The sequence below is a fragment of the Cavia porcellus genome, unplaced genomic scaffold, assembly GCF_034190915.1.
Source record: "Cavia porcellus strain 051 isolate PalLab524CR breed Dunkin Hartley unplaced genomic scaffold, mCavPor4.1 scaffold_8, whole genome shotgun sequence".
NCBI lineage: Eukaryota > Metazoa > Chordata > Mammalia > Rodentia > Caviidae > Cavia > Cavia porcellus.
Genome location: NW_026947491.1, coordinates 25,049,781 through 25,069,734, shown reverse-complemented (window position 1 = coordinate 25,069,734; position 19,954 = coordinate 25,049,781). Strand labels below are relative to the sequence as shown.

Sequence of the window (19,954 nt, the reverse complement as noted above, 5' to 3'; positions counted from 1 at the left end):
GTTAGTACTTGTTTTATATAACAGGGTGCTCTGGAGTTTGGTGCATAAATATTTAAGATAGTTATCTCTTCCTCTTGAAGTTTTCCCCTAACCAGTATGCAGTGTCCTGCTTTATCCCTTCAAACCAATAATGAAATTCAGATTATCTGCAAACAGAATAGCTACCCCACTTTTTGGGGGGTTCCTGTTGCATGAAGTATTGTTTTCCATCCTTTGACTTTTAGTCTATGAGTATCCTTTTGGGTTAGATGGGTTTCTTGTAGACAGCATATGGTTGGATTCTGTTTCTTGATCCATTCTGTCAGTCTGTTTCATTTAATTAGTGCATTGAGACCATTTACATTAATGGTTAGAACTGTTATATATTGGTTTGTTGTTGACATGTTATCTTTTTGCTGTTGCATTTTTATCTTTCTGCTCTCTTTAATTGTCTGCTTTGTTTAGTGGTTTTTTTTCCTAAATGTATCTAGGCTGTTTTTCAGTATTCTTTGCAGGGTTGGCTTGGTAATCATGAAGTTTTTCTGCTGTTCTTTGTCATGGAAGTATCTTATTTCTCCATTGATTTTGAAGGACAGTTTTGCAGGGTACATCAGCCTAGGTTGGAAATCATTTTTCTTTCGGATCTGAAATACTTCACTCCATGCTTTTCTTGACTTTATTGTTTGTGCTGAGAAGTCGGCTGCGATTCTGATAGGTTTTCCTTTATAGGTGATCTGTCTTTTCTCTCTGACAGCTTTAAATATTCTATTCTTTTGTTCAATTTCTGGGATGCTCATTATATGTCTGGGTGTAGATTTATTTTGGTTATGGCTATTTGGAGTTCTATATGTTTCATTGATCTTGATCTCAGTTTCTAATCTCATGTTTGGGAAATTTTCAACTATTACTTCTCTAAATATCCTCTTGACATCCTTTATGTTGTCCCCTTCTTTTTCATTTATCCCTATCAACCTTATGTTTTTCCGTTTTGCATCGTCTTGCAGGTGTTGAATTGTTATTTCCTGATTTCTTGTTATTTTTAAGAGATATTTCCTTTCCTGTTTACTAGCTGCAATCTTGTGTTTGAGGTCTGAGATTCTCTCTTCACATTCATTGAGGTGGTTTTTCCAACTTTCAATGGAGTTTTTGACTTCCTGTATATCTTTTTGCATCTGCTTTATGTATTCTGTTTGTTTCTTATATTGTTCATCCAGGGATTCTATCTTTTTGATTAGGTCCTCCAATTTTTTAACTGTGTCTTCTTTAGATATGTTCAGCATCTCCTTCATTTCTTTTATCATTTCTTCTTTTACCTGAGAGATTATTTCTAGTTTGAATTCCTTTAAGGTTTCCCAGAGTTGCTTCTTTATTTCAGTTACTATTATTTCAGGTATTTCAGGTATGTGGAATGTGTTTTCTTCTATGCATGTGGTTCCTAGGCTTTCTTGGGATGGGCTGGATGTTTGATGCTGCATTTTGGTCTTTCATTTTGTCATTTTCCTATATTTTTGAAATTCAAGTGTTGTTCCAAGTGAGGGAGAGTGTTCTCCCAGACCATGTCTAGGCCCGACTGGCTGGGCCCGGCAGGAAACCGTGTGCTGGTCCCCAGGTGACAAAGAGAATTCCCCTAGACTGGGGCGGGATTCCGTGCCTACCCGACTTGCTGGTGCCAATAGAAAACTGTACCAGATCCCCAGGCAATGAAGAGAGACTGGGGCGGGATTCCTGGGGCAGGATTCCTTGCCTAGGCCCCCCTCGCTGGTCCCAGCAGGAAAAAACCATAACCATTTTTTAACTTAGATTTGTCATTAGCTTCACTAAACTATATAAGAGACAAAGCAATTATATAATAAGCATTTATAAACAAGGGACAAATACAGGGCACAAATAATTATAAGCAATGGAAAATGACAAAGCAAAATTTGAAGGGTAAAAGTTTGTTACCTAATTGAATTCCAGTCCAGAGTCTATGAAACAAAAGCAAACTCTCATCTCCATCCAATGATCTTGGTGGAAAACCTCCAATTGATATAGTGGATAGAAACTCCCGACCTGCTAGATGTCTAATGTGAGTTCATATTCTCTAAAATTGAAGAATGAATTTTAGGAACAATAGAGGTTAAGAGCAGAATATATTTATTGAGAGAAAGAAAGCTTCTGTCTGAGAGAAAGAGACACAAGGGGTCCTGAGTGGGTTCCCCAGATCAATGTCTATCACCATGCACTGAAGTGAAAATGAATCAAAAATCTAAACATTAAAACAGAAACAATCTAGTAGAAGACAAAGTAGGTGGAAATCTTGAAGACATAGTTGTAGGCAGAGAGTTCATGAACAAAACCCAAACCTCATAGTAAGTATTTCAAAGAATCAGTAACTGGGCTTTCATCTTATTAAAAAGTTTTTGCATATTGAAAGAAATGAATAACAGAATGAAAAGACAACCCATAGGTGGGAAAAAATTTTAGGCAACTGTCCTTCAGACAAAGAACTTCTACCTAGAACATATGAAGAATTAAAAAAATCATACCCACTCAATTCAAAATCCCAATCCAGAAATGGGCACCTGAGATAAATACTCACTTCTCAGATGAAGAAATCCAAATAGCAACTAAATATTTAACATTCATTATAATTGGTCATTCAAGAGATGCAAATTAAAACAACACTGAAATTCCACCTCACCCCACAATGAATGGCTATCATCAAAAAATGAACCAATAACAAATTCTAGTAGGGCTGGGGGAAAAAGGAACCCTTCTCCACTGTTGGTGAGAGTGTAGACTGATGAAACCACTGTGGAAATCAGTATGGAGATTCCTCTAAAATCTAGGAGTAGAGTTCTCATTTGACCCAGCTATTCTCCTGGTTATCTTTCCAGAGGAATGAAAAACATCATATCACAGCAATATGTGTGCACCTATATTTATAACAGCACAATTTGTAATAGCTAATTCTTGGAAACAATCCAAATGTCCATCAACTGACAAATGGATAAAAAGATGAGGTATTTTTATACCTCATATTTGTGGAGACACAGGACCCCTTGTGTCTCTCTCTCTCAGACAGAAGTTTTCTTTCTCTCAATAAATATGTATGTTCCAGAACCACATACATTTTATCCATTTGTCAGTTGATGGACACTTGGAGTACTACTCAGCTATAAAGATGGATAAACCTGAGATTTTTATAGGTATATGGACACAACTAGAGATCATTACTCATAAATGAAATAAATCAGACTCGTCTATGTAAACAACATATTGTCTCCCCAATAAAAGAAGCTGAAAGAGTAAATAAGATCCAAAATGTATAATAGATATTGTGAAATGGCAATAAGCTGTTCAAAAGAAAAAAGAAACTGGGATAACAGAAGGAGAAAAAAAAGGAAGGGAAAAGGAAAAAATGTACATGTAAAAGACAGCTGTACTACTAATTTCTGTTAGCTCATTGAAAAGGAAGGTTTGTGCTTTTATTGTTCAACCAATTTTTCATGAATGTCTTCTAATCTGAGAACCTCCTTTGAGGATAACAACATGTAATGTGTTAGCCATTGTTATCTTCTAACTCATCTTGAAATTTTGTGTCATTGTTTCTGCTTTTGCTCTTTAAAATAAAAAATTACTACATATACATTTAGAGGTATAGTCTACAGAGATTTTTAAAATGATATTTCTTTATAATACTTCAAAACAAAAATAAATTAGGAAAGTTTTAATATGTGTACTAAAGGGTGCTTTAAGCTACATGCCTTAGTACACGCATGTAATCCCACCTAGACAGGAGACAGACAGGAGGATCATAAGTTCAAGGCCAGCCTGCACAACTGAGGGAAACTATTTCAAGATAAAAAAATAAAAGTGGCTGATGTATATAGCTCAATGGTAGAGTCTACCTGGGTATCATCCTCAGTACCACCAGAAAAAATGGAAAATAAAAGAAGACCTTAAACTATTTTGAGGTTAACATTAATTGAAAATTTTTCTATAAACCAACTGGAAAAACACACACAGTGGACAGTGGTGACTTTTTCTTTCAGTATACAAAATCTGTAAATCTCATAGTCATTTGTAAGTAGTATTAGGTGATCCATAACTACATTATTCAATACTTAAAATGGTAACTCTAGAAAGTAAGTCAGAATAAACATTTAATATGGTAATTACACCGGAATAGAGGCAAGCCCACCAGAGAAGAATAAAAGTCTGATTTCTTTTGTAGTGTGTCCAGAGGTCTGGATATACGAAGAATTAATATACAGTACTATGTTGGAAGTAAATACATTCCTTTTTTTATTACCAATAATAATACATTTATTCACTGGCCTGGAACAGACTGTATAAACAACCAGAAAGAAATGTTTGAATGAATAACTGCAATGTTTGGAGATGTAAAACAGAAAATTTACAAGAGAATATTTGTTCCAGAACCCACATACAAATTCATGCCAAAGCTATATGGTGTAAATTTAAGTTTTTCCACAAAATTCAACTAATATGTAGTATTAAAACATTTTACATTATCATAAAGTGCCTCCCAACTCTGGGCAGTGTGCTAAGTACTTGGTCTCATTCAATATTCACGATACCCTAACCATTATTATTTCTGTTTCGCAGATGGGGAAACTAAGGCTTGACTCCTCAATCCAGCATTTTCCAAAAGTGTGTAAGGAATACAGAATTAGACCATCTCAGACTGCAGGTTGTTCAAGCAGTTTAGGACATCTGCAGGTGACTCTGGCATGAGGATAGCTCTGGTTTAAGTTACCCAAGGTCCTGCACAGTAGCTGAGCCAAGACTTAGTCTATAACCTGTTGATATACTGCAGGTTCTAAATGTGTGCTCTAGGGAGTAAGTACTCTTCTTGCTTATGAATGAAAATAACAGAGGTAGGTGTGACAGTGGCATTGTGCAAGGTGCACACAGGTCAGATCAGAATGAAGGAGGTGGCAAGAATTGTGGACAGGTCAAATCCCTCTGCACTCACAGCCATGGCAGTTTCTGTCTCAGCTGAGGGACAATCTGTGTGAGCGCCCCCACTGTTCAAAATGCCACTCCTCCAAGCTTCTCTTCCTCCCCACTCCACACGCAGCTGCAGCACTCCCTGGGGTGAGCCAGAGGACTTGCCCTTCTGTGCCCTGCTGTGGCTGTCCCTTCTGCCTGGCGTAGGCCCTGGTCCTACACAGGGCCCCTCAGAGAAGAGCTTGCTGTGGACTCCATATCCCTGAAAACACCTAACTCTCCACCAGGGCTGGGCATCCCCGTGGGTAGCTCGCTTGTGATCATAAGTAAGTCCTGCCAGCTACCATTTGGCACCCTCTGATTTTGTTGTCCTTCCCTAATTTTCCAGTTTTCACCTGTTCACTGTACCACAGACCTCATTCTTTAGTCAATCACTTCTGCTGCCACTTCCTGAAAACTTCCCTGCTTGCCGGGCAGAGGCCAACACAGTATTCCTGGGCATGGCTTTGAGCTAAAGGTTTAGACACGTCCTAGCGCATCCAAGAAGAAAGCTTCCACCCTTGCATGGCTTCCTTGCTTTAACGAGAGGAATGGATAGCAAGGAAAGAGATCAATAAAAACCAGAGAGGAGGCACTACTGTGCCTTTCTTCTGCAGACACCCACATGGTGAGTGTCCTCTGCCTCTCTCCTAGCACAGTCTTATCCTGGGCTGCTCTTTGCTCTTGGGAGGCTTCTCCATCTAGATCCTTCACCTGCGATTTCAGACCCCCCTGCATCAGCACCCAGCCCTGGCTCCTCCAGATCCTGGGTGACACCGCGGCTGAATGGGACAAGGCAGACTGCTGTTATCTCAGCAGCTTCCAGGGTGCAGTAGCTCCTGACCCAATGCCTAAAAGATGAGACTCTGCTTAGTGTCACGGCTGTCCATTAATCTCTAATCTCAGGGGAGATGTGATTTAAAATACCGATGAGTTCATAACTGCTTGGATTCATTTTTTTTCTATGAAGAACAGGAATCTGTAACCAGAGACAACACTGCTGTCCGATTAACTTTGACATTAAATGTAATTGCATTTTGGGAGATGAACATTTTTTTTAGTTGAGGAAACTGAGGCCCAGCCAGGTTGATTAATAAGTTAAGTAGCTCATGAACAGCCTGGATTAAAGTCACAACCACAGCTCTTATACAGTCACAATCATAGTCATTGATACTGACCCCAGGGAGTGACGATCCATACTCCCTGTGCTAACTCCTTGTGAGAGGTACATGCATCCCACACTGAGAGACTAGAGCTCAAAGCAAGATGACCCTAAGGGGATGTGCATGTGGCAACGGCGTAAGCTGCTAGACAAGATCAGTTGCAGGTTGCTGGGGGAACTACCAAATTCCCAGCCCAGTCCCATTGTGGCAGAAATTCACAGTGGTGCTCAACTGTCCCTATCTAACTGTCAGCAAGACTGGTTCAGAAGAGAAAACAGCATGGGCACTGTTATGGTGCTGACTGAACAGTGTGCCGCACTGGCCCTGGGAAGTCATGCCAACTGGAGCTGCCGTCACTGGGTGTGGCAATGGAATCTGCCCCCAGCCAGAGCTGCCTTCATGAGACTTAATTTCAGCAGCGCTGTGTGGAGGCTGCCTACGCTGCTCAGCCCTGGGACACAGTCCAGGGCCACCCTTGGGAGCCGCAGATAACGTGGAGCCTGGGGATCCCTGGCTCCCACATCATTTCCAAGGCGAGTCACATTTGTAAGGGTAGAGTTTGTTGATACTCCAAGAAACTCCTGAGAATGAGTAACACATTCCCCAATGAGATGGTGGGGTCAGAAACACCGAAACTGGAGGCTGGGGGCATTTCACAGAGAATTTCAGCTCTACTGGAAACTGTGGCAGGGAGGTCTGGACAAGAAGGGTTCCATGGTATTGCCTGCCATCATCTTTGGCACTGTGTACAGAAAAGGGTCTCTTGGAAACTTGGGGCCCATCAACATCACTAAGCAAGTTTTCCCCTTGGGATCTGGTGCCTTTGGAACCTCCCCCCTCCTGACATCTACATTTGGGGTGAAACCTGATTCCCTCCTCAGATTTCCCAATGTTTCTGTGAGGTTGGCTTGACTCTCCATTCCCCAGTTTTTTGGGTGAGTTGTATTTACAGGACCCTGCCTGGGCTCCCCAGGCTCCTCGTGGCCAGCTGCACTGACCTGCATTGCCGCCCTTTCTTTGGCTCTTCTGTTTCTGTTTGGGGCTTGTCCTGCAGTCCCCTCACTGTTCCCGCCTGCCCACCCCAGGCACTTCACTCTTCACCCTCACTCGAAAACACCCTTGGCAGTGTTTACACACGCTAAGCTACCTTTCTCCAGTGCCTGCGAGGTTCTCAGGGAAAAACTTAGTCATTAGAGGAAGCTTCTTTAAACTCTATCATTCTGTGGAGTTTCCAGGTAATTACTGTGAGTGGCAACACTGCGGCCTCAGAGCGGCCTCGAATTACCTCCCGCAGGCAGGCCAAGAACATTCCCGTGGCACTAGACAGAGTTTCCGAGGGTGGGCGGCCACTGCTAACCCTTCCCTCGCTGAACATGTGCCGCAAAGCGCTTCTTGTCCCACAGGTTGGCTGTGGATTCTCGGTGACACTGCACAGCTCTGCATAGTAACAAATACAGCCTTTCACTGGGCCTCCCGCAGTGCCTGGCCCCCTCTTCTTTGGCTTGCTTATCTCTGATACAAAATGTTTTGGAATTCTTTTCCAGTCACCGTTTGTAGTCTCACCCATTCACCCTTCTGAGCAAGTGGCCCTGGGGTGGGGGGACCTGAGCAAGTGGGGTGCCCTTCAGGAAACCTTGCATTTGAAGTAGTCACTGTCTTTTGCATATTTTCTTTTCCTTAGCAAATTGCATTTATTTGGTTTACTGATACCTGGAGTATTCAAATTTCCAAAAGGAACTTTACTTACTATCCTGCAGCAAAATGATTTTTTTTTTTTTTAAAGTGGAATCTTTTTCTCATTGAACTTGAGAAAACGAGTCACTTCTTATTTTGTTGAGATTCACTTTTTGGGTAAAAAGACTAGATATTCATTATAATGCTGAGCTGCTTTGTTGGAGATATTGTATATCAAAAGTTTTGATTTTTTTTTTCCTCTTGTCACTTTAATTTTAAAAATGAAAAATATGCTTTAAATAATATCAGCAACTACATATAGGCCATACAAGGGCGTAAAAGCAGGCCACGAAACCCACAAGATCCGGGAAGTGATGTATTATCTAATTAGCTTAACCATTATTCAGCTGTAGAAGCTGTGCACAAAACAATGATTAATTAATTTATACATTTAAGCTTTTATCATAAATATGTATAAAATGATAGGTTTACAAACGAATTCTTTTCACCTCCCTTAGGCCTACTTACTTGTATACTAAGAAACTGAGTTACATAATTTGTTGAATTTTTCATCACTAAGTACCAGATTTGGATACTTGGTTCTGTTATGGTACTACCATGAGATCACATGTATCTTTTACAGATACATGTGAAAGGACAAAAACTGGGGAATATGGGAAAAATAAACATCTATGGTTGAGTATTGACAGATAATAAACCGAAAAGCATCTTTTGCTGAAAACTCCCAGGTTACTAGGTAAGAATGTCTCGTCTGTGGTCTCTTCACTAGGGTTTTCCATTCCCTTTTGCCACTTAGGGTTTTAGTAGCTTGGAGCTGCTCTCAAGGCCTACAGCTTTGCTTCCAGAAAAGACAGACTTGAGTTTAGGGAGGCAACAGAAATCTGCAGCTTTGCAATACTGCTGTTTATGGGAATTAAGTATTAAAATTTATTATGGTAAGATTGCAATAAATTAAAGACTTGGCTTATAATCCCCAGGGCAAAGAAACTTCAAGTATATAACTAATAAAATAAACAGGAATTAAAATTACATACTAAAAAAAATCTGTTAACCAAAAGAAGTCAATAAAGGAAAGGTAAAGGAACAAGAGAGATTTAAGATGCATAGAATGCAGACACCAAAATGTACATTATATTCTCCCTACACAAGGTACACTTTACATTCAAAGACACAAGTTCAAATTAAAAAGATTGATGAATATATACCACAGAAAGAAACTAAGCTTACAGGGTGTGGAGACTGCCTTAATACTCTATATGTGCATCTCAATTTCTCTGGATCAGGAATCTTGGCATAGTGCAGCTGAACCTCTCTTTGTGACCTCACAGGGTTGGATCCAGTGTCCAACAGAATCCTATCCTTTTCTGAGACTCAGGTGGAGAAAACTTTGCTGCTAAGTTTCAATTGTTGGCAGAATTTACAATCTGGCAGCTGTTGGATTGAGAATTCAGTTTCTTATGCAATATTGGCTGGAGGCCACCCTTAGGACTCCAACATGCCTATTTCTGCCTCAAAATCAGCAGGAAGAGAGTGAAAATCTAAGGGCCAGTATGGCCTATCTGACACATGTAGAAAGTTTCACTCAACAGTATGAGAATGCATGTTTTTTTCATGAGGCTATCAAACATTCTTTAGATAAGAAATGAATATTGCCTGAAGGTAATGAGTGGGTGGAAATTTGTGACGAAACAAATTAACCCATATGAAAACTTCTTTGACTTGTTAGCAAGGCAACTCTTAGAAAACCTATAGCTAACATTGTAACAGAAAATCCCTATTCCCCTCAGCCAGTATGCTTCAGTTTGTTAGTTGCCCAGAAAATAGTTCGTTCCTGCTCTGGTTGTTCCTGTCTCTTAGAAATGGTTGGTCACTGTGATGCTAATGGCATAAGCCAATCCTTAATTGACAAGGCATTCTACCTCTGTACTTCCTGCTTGCTTGTCTTATATAAGCCCCAGTCCACCAGAGATTAATGCCCACTGATGTAAAATAAGACTGCTCCAAACTCCTGGGTGTCATTTGGTGTTTCTGTTTATTGTTGCAACATCAGGCTTAGTAGTCCAGCCTGAAATTTTCCTTCTAGACAGAGAATAAGGTTTATTACTCACCAGTTCAACATTGTGTTGGAGGGTCTAGCTGGAGCAGTTAAGGAAAAGAAAAGAAGCTAAAGACGTAGAATGTTTTAGAACGGTGTCCTTCCTTAGTATGCCTGACTGTCTTTACCGTGTTCTTCAGGCATTGTACAGAAAATGCTCCCCACCCCCACCCCCACGCAACCAGAATGCTTGTTTGTTAGCTGCCCAGGTAACAGTTCCAGTTCCGCTGATCCCTGTGATGTACAACTGGTCACTACGATGCATATTGTAAGATCCAGAGTGAGCCAACTAGTTTATCTCTGTACCTCTCCTTTATAAACCATTAAAATCCTCCCACCCTGGGCCTTTGACGCCAGACATTTTGAATACCTCAATTGTACTTTTATGTAAATGATACCATAATGAAATGAAGAAAATGAGGCCATTTAAGAGTATGCCTGGAATATTGTTAAGAAAGAGAAAGGCGGGATTCATTGAGTGCTGATTCCTCCAGGAATGGAGAGAAAAAGAGAAGGTGGTTTGAAATAAAGGTATAAGAGACACAAAAAGATTGGGTATGAAGACTTCTATTACATAAAGATAGATTAACAAGAGAAAAACATAACAAATTTATTTAACCAAAGTTTTATATCACATAAAAGCCTTTAGAAATGAAGACCTAAAGGCCCAGGGAAAGCTATCTGTTTTCAGGCTTGGGTCTGATGAAACAGGACAGCAGTGTAAACATGTGATTGCACAGAAATGTGTGACCAGATGGTGACAGGCTGTGAGGAGGGCCAGCAAAGTCACATGTCCAGATTTTCCTTGGCTTCTGTATGAAGCATCCCTGGCCTCCAGGCATGAGGCAAGATCCATCTGGAAGGACATTTTTCAAGGGAGAAGATGACCTTTCTCAGCTTTATGGCTCATGTGTGGGGGAAGAGATTCTAGTTTGAATGACTTATCTTGGGTACAAAGAATCTGATTGTTATGAATAATGCCAGGCAGAGGACAGGTAAGAGAGGAGAGGGTCAGAGAGAGATTCTGAAGTCCCTATCCCATCTTATTCTTCAACTTTCATTTCTAGACACTTTTCTTTACCTTATTTGATAGACAATTTCATCAGTTTGTTTTTGATAATCATCTCAGGAAACAAAGGCTGTTCACATTGAATGAACTGAGGTTTAGTAAAATAGAAGTACCTTACAATTAAAATCTTCCAGAAAACCACCACTGAGAGGTGAAATGATAAAAATTCTGTGTATCGGGATACTGAAAGAGTTCCATTCTTTTCCCTTTTGTTTGGTGTCAGATTTTTGGTTTTCTCTGTGATTGTAGGCTCTTAGTCTTCAAAGACCATGATGCTGAGAAAGGAAAAGTTGCAACAAGACAAGTTAAGGTGTCACAAATCTCACTGCTCGTATGGGGACTCAGTGACTTCTTTCCAGAAAGAATTCTCCATATATTTTTTTTAAACCTTTAGTTAATTCTCAGAGTTCTTAAAAATTTGATTCTGATCTTTTTTCTTTATCAATTTTTCAGATTTCTTTTATGGAATAAAAGATTTTTGGAAGTCTCTCATTTTCACTGATATAACTAGATATTATGCTTTCATGCAGAGATATTAAGATAATTATAAATAACTATGAAGTAGGACATTAGAAAGGTATAAATAGCAATTTTAAAACCAATGTTTGCATTTGTGAAAACTACATTATATAATTGGTCAATGGCTCAAAAAGAGTTATTTTTAGAGCAAAAAGTGAAGAACACTAATTTGATCTATGAGAAGAGATGGAACTGTCTTCACATTTTTATACTTCAGTTCAGACATAATCTATTTTTAGCTTCTGTGAATGGGCAATTTTACTTTCTTTTATAGGGCACTGAGTTGACATTTCTCTTTACATAGAATAGAGTCCTCCTTTAATATGCTTTACTATTCTCACTTTAGTTTTCAAGACTGAAATTAGATTTATTTATTTGAGACAGAATCCCTGATAATCAAGTCTAATCTGGTTTTTCTGTGGCATTCTGAATTTCTCCAGTTACAGCTTCTGTCACATTAAGTTGCAACTACATAATTTTCTGTAGTCTACAATAGAACTTTAGTTTTGATATAGGAGTAATATAACTCCCAACCTGCTAGATGTCAAATGTGCTGTGTTTGTGTCTCCAGATGTCAAATGAATTCCAAGGAACCATGGTGGTTAAGAAAAAGAAAGGCTGACTGAAACCTCCTCAGGGACAGGTGGGGTCCTGGAAGTGGGTTGCCACCAAAGCCCTTTGTCAGGGTAATTTATACAGTAAAGTCACAATGTGGATACAACATAGGTCAAACCATTACAAGAATTACAAGTTCAACTGCTGAGGTAATATTGATTCAATAGGGTAGCAGGTCACATACCAAGGGTGCTTGGAAAGAACAAAATTATTTTAGGAAGGGATAGATTTGATGCTCTGGGCACCCACCTGCACAGCTGATGCTTCTCTGGACTTCTGGGTGGGGTGGTGCTAACTACAGTAAACTTTCAAGTTACTGCTCATCTGTTAGGGAGGCATGCAGGCCTGGCTACCACGTCTTTATCCTGAGGGCTGGCCTTCAGATGTACCTCCAGCCACAATTCTAGTGTCTTTATTTTTCACTGATTTCCTTGAGAACCCAGTCCTTCTCTGACTGTGTATTAATTTCTGACAAACGTAGCTGCCTATAATATTTTTGGTGAAAGCAATTCTCTAGAACCCATAAACAATATTGTGAATGGAGAATATTGTTACATCCCAGAAGAAAACAAGAAGACCCTGTAGCTCTCAAAGCCAGAGTGTGGGAATAAGAAAAATTTAATTTGAATGAGGTATTGGAGTGGAATTTTTGATATTTGAAACTTGAGAATAATGATTTAAGAATGGCCCAGAAAAATAAAGGAGTCAAAACAAGATTTCATCTAAGTGCATTTAAGAGAAACTCAAAAGAATCAAAATAGGAATAAATGTATTTTCTGCCTATAACACACTGAGTCTATGTCTTTCAACTGTTGAGCGCAAGATAGGATAGTTGGAAAATAAAAATAGGAATTATGAATAATTTAAAGTTTAAGTAGTTGCTGTCTCAGTTACTTTTTTCTTTGCTGACAAAATACTCAACACCCAAAGTTAAAGGAGGAAAGATATAGCTTAAAGGAGGAAAGATTTAGCTCCCAGTTTGCAGAGATTTCAATTCGTAGTTGACTGGTTCCAAGGCGAGATACACAGCAGAGGGACACTGCAGAGCAGGTAGGCAGAAAGTAGATAGTGATAAGTGACAAGTGGCAACATTCTTTCTGTTCCTTTTGTCCTATCCAGACCACCCATCTTTAGGAGGGTATCACTCACTCACACCCTTAATCCTAGCATCATACTATAAATCAATCCCAGGGTCCCATTCTCCATCCCAGCCTCACAGATTCTAGATGCAGCCAGCTCTAAAAAGCCTCACATATGACTGCATGAATTTTAGGGGGACATCTAGACACAACCCATAGCATTATCCTTTTACTGTTCCCTCCCTTATTCATATTGAATTTTGATTGCCATTTAACAGTATTAAGAGCAGCTCCTTTAAGGAACTGTTAGGTCATAATAACTCCATCCCCATGGATGAACTGCTGCCTTGTCAGAGGAGTGCACTGGTTCTCATGAGAGTGGGATTCTTACCAGTTTGCTCCCTTCTCTCCCAGCTCTGTCTCTTGCATGCTCACTTGCCCTTCTACCATGTTATGACACAGCCCAGAGGCCTGTGCCAAATGCTGGGGCATCCTCTAGAACCATGAGAAATAAACTTCTTCTCTTTATAAATTACTCAGTATGTGGTATTCTGTCACAATAGCAGATAAGACTGAGACAGTAGCTGTGAGACTGAAGAGACAGAGCCTTGTGTGTGTTGTTAGGAGTACGTAGATGGTTGGAAAGCACCTGGTTAGATTTACCTTTTAGAGGATCAGTCCTTAAGGAGAGAGTTGGACTTGAAGGAGTTAAATATTGAAGTAATATTCAATATTGTTTCTAGAAGTATATTAAATCATCTGGTCAAGAGTTATGGCAGCCAACAGTAAGAACAATTAAAATAGATGTAAAGAGAAAATTCAGGAGATGTTTCAGAGAAAAACTTATCAATTAAACATAGTGTGTGGAGAGAAGACTTGAGCATCATATCAAGAATTATGTGTTAAGATACTTACTAGAATGGTGAACTTTTATGGATGAGTCATGTTACTAAAAGGAATGCAATCTGAATCAGATCTGTAGTGCTTGTATTGCTTCTGGGTCATCAAGGTGAAGGTAGATATATAGGTCTGAGTTCCAAGAAAGAATTCAAATAGAGACCTTGGAGTTGAAAATATAATTGTATATGTCTTTATCTATGATAGATAGAGCCGTGCCATAGGGCCCAGTTCTAATGAGACCTAATTGCAAATTTTCTGGGTTGAAATTCCTGGAACAGGGCCCTGTGTGGGGTGATGCTCCTGTAATCCTAGCATGTGGGAGGCTGAGGCAGGAGGATTGTTCATAATTCAAAACCAGTCTGGGCTACAAAGTGAGCCCAAGACCAGTCAGAGCTGCATAGGGAGAGCCTGTCTCAAAAAGACAAAAAAAAAAAAAAGAAACAAAGAAATTCCTGGAACATGTTTATAATCTTAATTGCAAAAGATATGGAGTTGATTGTCATCTTCCTTATTTCTTGCCCTTAGCTACTTCCTCTTATCTTCTCCTAAATGGAATGAGGACAAGTGCTGCCTGCAGGTAAAACCTCCTTTTGTATCCATTGGCAACACTGGGATGGCATGAACTACAAGTTGGGACTGATACAGGAGAAATATAACTTCTAAACTAGATGTCCTGTGTGCCGAGTTCTTATCTTCAGAAATCGAAGAATGAATTCTAAGGAACAAAAGAGGTTAAGAATAGGAGAGATGACTTGAGAGATAGTTCTTGAAAGACAGGACAGGTCCAGAAAGTAGGCTGCCACATAAGTCATTTCTCAAAAAATGTTTTAAAGATCATAATCGTGAGGTGGGCACAAAATCACAAGATGGGTCAAACTATAATCAACCTATAATCAATTACAAGAATAGATGCTTAGCTAATATTGATCCAGTAGGGAAGAGGAGCACATAGCAAGTGTATATGGATATTAAGCTTGGCTTATCCATCATTACTCTTGGCTTATCTAAAACAGGAACATTCTCGAGGAGTAGGTGGGTCCAGGTGTTAGGTCACTTACCCTGCTGTCTGATGCATGTCTGGACTCAGAGGACTAATACTAATTATAGTGCAGTCTCAAATTCTGCTTATCCCATAAGAGAAGCATGTAAGTCTAGCAATTGTGATTTAAATTTTGAGATCTTACTTTCTTTAGATGCAGTTTCAACTACTTATGATGCATTCTCATCTTCTGGACTGACTTTCTCGAGGGCCCATTTCTGTCTGACTGTCTAGTAATTTCTACCTAATTTAACTGTCTATAAAAGGACCACCAAACAGAAAGCGAAAGAGCCAGGATCCTTGCTGGCATCATCAAAATAACCTGAACTGACTAGCTCTGTATTTCTTTTCAAACAATATAAATAGGTATTTAGTGGACTGTTATCAATGACTGTTAAGATGTAAATACAATCAGAACTGATGAAGAAGTAGACTCACTAATGTCTACTTGGAAATTTAATATAATCATAAGTAGAAATATTTGAAGCTCTGAACTGTTCGGATGATATAAACTTAGTTATGGCAGTCTGCATGTGTTGGCAGCCATGCAAGTCAAAATATATACTGTCAGGAAGCTGCAAATCATGGAGAGTCTTCTACATAGACTCCCATAGTCATCGAAGTTCTTGTCTTGGTAATTTGATGAGAAGTCATTCCTATTCTGCATCTTTGTTTATTTTGTAATCTCTTAAATTCTTCCTTCAGGAGACCTCTTACCTTGGGATGATTCCTTACTGCCATGTCTGCTTCAGAATCACACAAACAACATGATCTTTCTGTTTATATAATAAAATGGTGCTGGCATGGGTTGAATTGTGTCCTCTGAAAAATTGTATGTTGAAGTCCAACCTCCAGTATCTTAGAATGTGGCTTATTTGAAATAACACCCTTACAATGTCATGAAGTTTGTAGGAGTTGTACTGGAGAGGGCGGAACCCTAACACCATATTAATGCTGTCCTTATAGAAAGGAGAAATTTGAACATGTGCACACAGAATGTAAAGACAAAGGCAGAGATCAGGATAATGTCTTTACATGAAAGGGAATGCCAGTGGTTGCCAGAAAACTACCAAAAGGACAGGGAGAAGCATGGAACAAATTCTCCTACCACTCCAAAAGGATCTATGTGCAGTAACTGGCTCTCACAATTCAGACTTCAGAGCAGGGAGATAATATATTTCTGTTGCTTAAGCAACTAAATTTGTAATACTTTGTTATGGTAACCTTAGCAAATTAACATGGAGGTTTTAGTTTCTTTACCTTTGTACTGAAATGTTCTTTGTATTCTTTTCTTTGATCTTTTTCTCTGCAGAGAGTCACTTCCAAGATCTCTTGGAACCTCCATTTTTAACCAGTTTTCTGGGAGATATTCTCTGATTCATTCTTGAGGTGGCCGATATCACATTTATATTTCAAAACCAAAACATTATTAATGATCTTCCTCTTGGTGATCATGTTAGAAAGGATGATTGGGTTCATTCTTAAAAGTGTGATTCAACATTCCTTCATCTCCTTCCTTGTTCTGCCGGATTGGCAAAGAGTGTGTGAAAGTGAGCTGTTGTGGAAATTTTATGGTTTTGATGAAACATTTATATTCAAAGTTAAAATGAAACATTGAGTTTTAATGTCATAACAGAGTTTGAATATCCATAACTTAAATTTAACCAACAATGTGTTCTAGGAGAGGACTGATTGAGAGGAAGTTTGGGTTACACTTCAGAGTTTGTGATGAACACTATTTTAGATCATTGAGAGCTAGATAAAATTTGGAAAAGATGAGAAAAAAAATAAAAGTGGCGTATCCCATACTTCATTCCAAGAAAGGATAATCTGTCTTCTTTAGAGAGCAGTACGATTTAAAAAGAGGTTCAGCCAGTGGCCATCTTCATTAGAGCAATTCCAAAAATGATCTGAATATCTACACCCCATGTGGAGCCCTGCCAGACCACAGAGCCATTGCAATCTGTTTTCATATGGATGCTTCAACTACGTGCAGAGTTGCATTGAAGGACGTAAGTGAAACTCCATCTGTAGTGGTTGATTGATTGTGTCAACCTGAGATATTTAGAAGCTTAACCAAATTGGCTTAGCAATTCTAAACCCTGGGGTGTGGAAGACCCACCCTAGGGTGGCTCATCACCTGGATGGTATAAAAGGAAGGAGGAAGGACAGATGAGTTATGTTCTTTGGAGGAGCTCCAGTCTTTCCCTTCGGCTTGGATGTCATCGCCTGGCTTCCAATGCAGACTCTTTGCCTTGGGTCCTTCAGCCTTCTGGCATAGACTTTTCAGCCTTCCAAAACAGACCTTCAGCCTTCTGTCACAGACCCACCAACCTGTTGGTACGGACCTGCATGGGACACTGGGGTGAACTCTGGACCTTGGATTGAATCCTTTGGCCTCCGGCATGCAGATCCCCTCTGCATGCTTCCTTATCTGACTGGGAGGCTGAGCATTGTAAGCCAATCTTGTAATTTCTTATACATTTGTATATCTCATGTTACAGACTTTCTCTAGTAAAACCATAATACACCATCTTTGCTATAACTTCACTCAGATGAAGACACATTTATCAATGCTTCGACATGGCATGTTCCACGCTAACTATGCAAAGATAAACCAGGCTTGGGTGATGTCTGTTTTCATCCACATTCTGATGAGGGAGATCAAAAAGTCTTCATGCAATATGTCAGACTTGTGATATATCAGGAGCAGATTGCTGTCTTTATGTCTCCAACAGCTATCGTAGTTCCTTGTGCATTGTAGATCTTTAATAAAACTGAAAATAATTCACATACTTCTATGTTGCCTACAGGGACACCCCCCCCCCAAAGAAACTTTGCCAGGAAACACTAAAGAAAGAGTTACAAAGGAAGCTAAAATGAGAATGTGGTTTAAAAGATATTCACAAGAAAGAAGATCAGATAGTAAAATGTAGATGGAAAGTCTCTCTTTGTTGGAGACTGATGTTAGTAAAGACAAGAAGGCAAATAGACACAGCTTGATTAAAACAAAAGCAATATTTTGACTAAAGCATAAGTCATCTTTGGTGCTTTCCATATGACATTGCATTCTCTAGCAATACTTACAATCAGCAAGGGAAGTGGTATTATACCCACTACATAGGATTAGCACAGAGTCACATAGGTGCTGGTGAACAGTCAGAATTCACACCTCAGACCTTGATGACAGAAAGTAGTATCGCACTGTGGTGAGCTTACACCAGAAAAATGCCATGGTCTGGTTTAGTTTCAGTGGAATGTGGTAGCTTTCTGTCAGGATGACATAAACCAAATTCAGTTTAGAAGATATATATCTGATATTCTAACTGTTAAATGCTTTGAACGAAGGCATTTTTTGTAAACATTTTGAATATATAAACTTTTAATACCATTGAATGTAGAAATAATCCATAGTAAATTTTTATATTTGGTAAGTAATCTCAGTTAACATAGGCTCTCTGCAATAAATCTAGAAGTAATACTTTTAATATAGTCTACCTCATATTTTGCCTACATCTTACAAGGTCTAATTCCAAAGTCAAGCAACAAACTACGTAATTACTAAAGTGCCCTTTTGGAAAAATATTGAATTTTAATTTTTGTTAAAGTAAATATAGGCTATAATACCAATTCTTATATAAAGATAAAAATCTATATTTCTATTTAACAAATCTATCACAACAGTTAATTTTTTGTAGTGAAAATGATAAAAGTTTACATTAGCAATTTTAAACTATATAATACATACTTATGCAGTAAGCACTTTGTGCAATAAATCACACTGTTCCCTCTAATCTGATGGTTTCTATCTTTTGACCAACACCCTCCTTTTCCTTATCCCTACAGGAACACTCAGATTGCTTCAGTATCCTAACAACTGTGAAAGAACTGTAATGAACACAGAAGTGCAGATAACTCTTTGGCATACTGGTTTCAGTTACCTTAAATAAGTACTTATTATTATTTATTAATATATACTTGGGATTATGTCATAATTCTATGTTCAGTATTTTGAAGGACTTCTATACTGTCTTCCAAGAGAGCCATGCTAATTTACTTTCCCACCAACTGCATACAGGTCTTTACCTTTTCCTGTATCTTCATCAACACTTATTATCAATCCTCTTTTTTATAAAATAACCATTCTTACAAGCATGAGGTAATAACTCAGTGTCATTATAATTTGCATTTTCTTGCTGATTGGAGATGTTGTGCATTATTTTCATGTATTTTTTTGGATCATTTGTATCTCTTTCTGTTTTAGAAATGTCTGTTCAGATTGTTTGGCCATTGTCTGTTTTCTGATTAAGTTCTTTACACATTTTGGCTATTAGTTCCTGAACAGATAGCAAATAGTGATCTGAATAACAACATTTTGATCAATAACCAACTGCATATATGATGGCCAGATAAGGTCATAATAGAGCTGAAAAATTCTGTAACTTAGGGACATCACTGTATTTACATTGTCATCAGTGTCACATATTATATGTTTATGGTGATACTGGTGCAGACAAGCCTACTGTACTGCTAGTTATATAAAAGTATAATGCATACAATTATGAATAGTACATAATAGTTGACAATGATAATAAACGATTATGTCAGTAAGTTACATATTTATTGTATTATAGTTTTATCATTATTTTAGTGTATATCCCTTCTGTTGACTAAAACAAGTTATCCGTAAAACAACCTCAAGAGAACCATTGGGAGAGACTGCATGGCATAAGAGGCACTGTGATGCTCCCTGACTGGCAGTGTCCACGTGATTGTTCCAGTGAATCAGTCATAATGCTAAGC

The 19,954-nt window shown here is 38.8% G+C and overlaps 1 long non-coding RNA gene across 1 annotated transcript in view; it reads right to left on the bottom strand.

Moving 5' to 3' along the window:
* Nucleotides 1-10,097, bottom strand: part of LOC134477156 (uncharacterized) — a 49,995-nt gene extending 39,898 nt beyond the window's left edge. The window contains exon 1 of the long non-coding RNA XR_010049067.1: nt 9,944-10,097. This is a non-coding gene — a long non-coding RNA (uncharacterized LOC134477156). The remainder of the gene's footprint in view (nt 1-9,943) is intronic.
* Nucleotides 10,098-19,954: the final 9,857 nt, after the last annotated feature.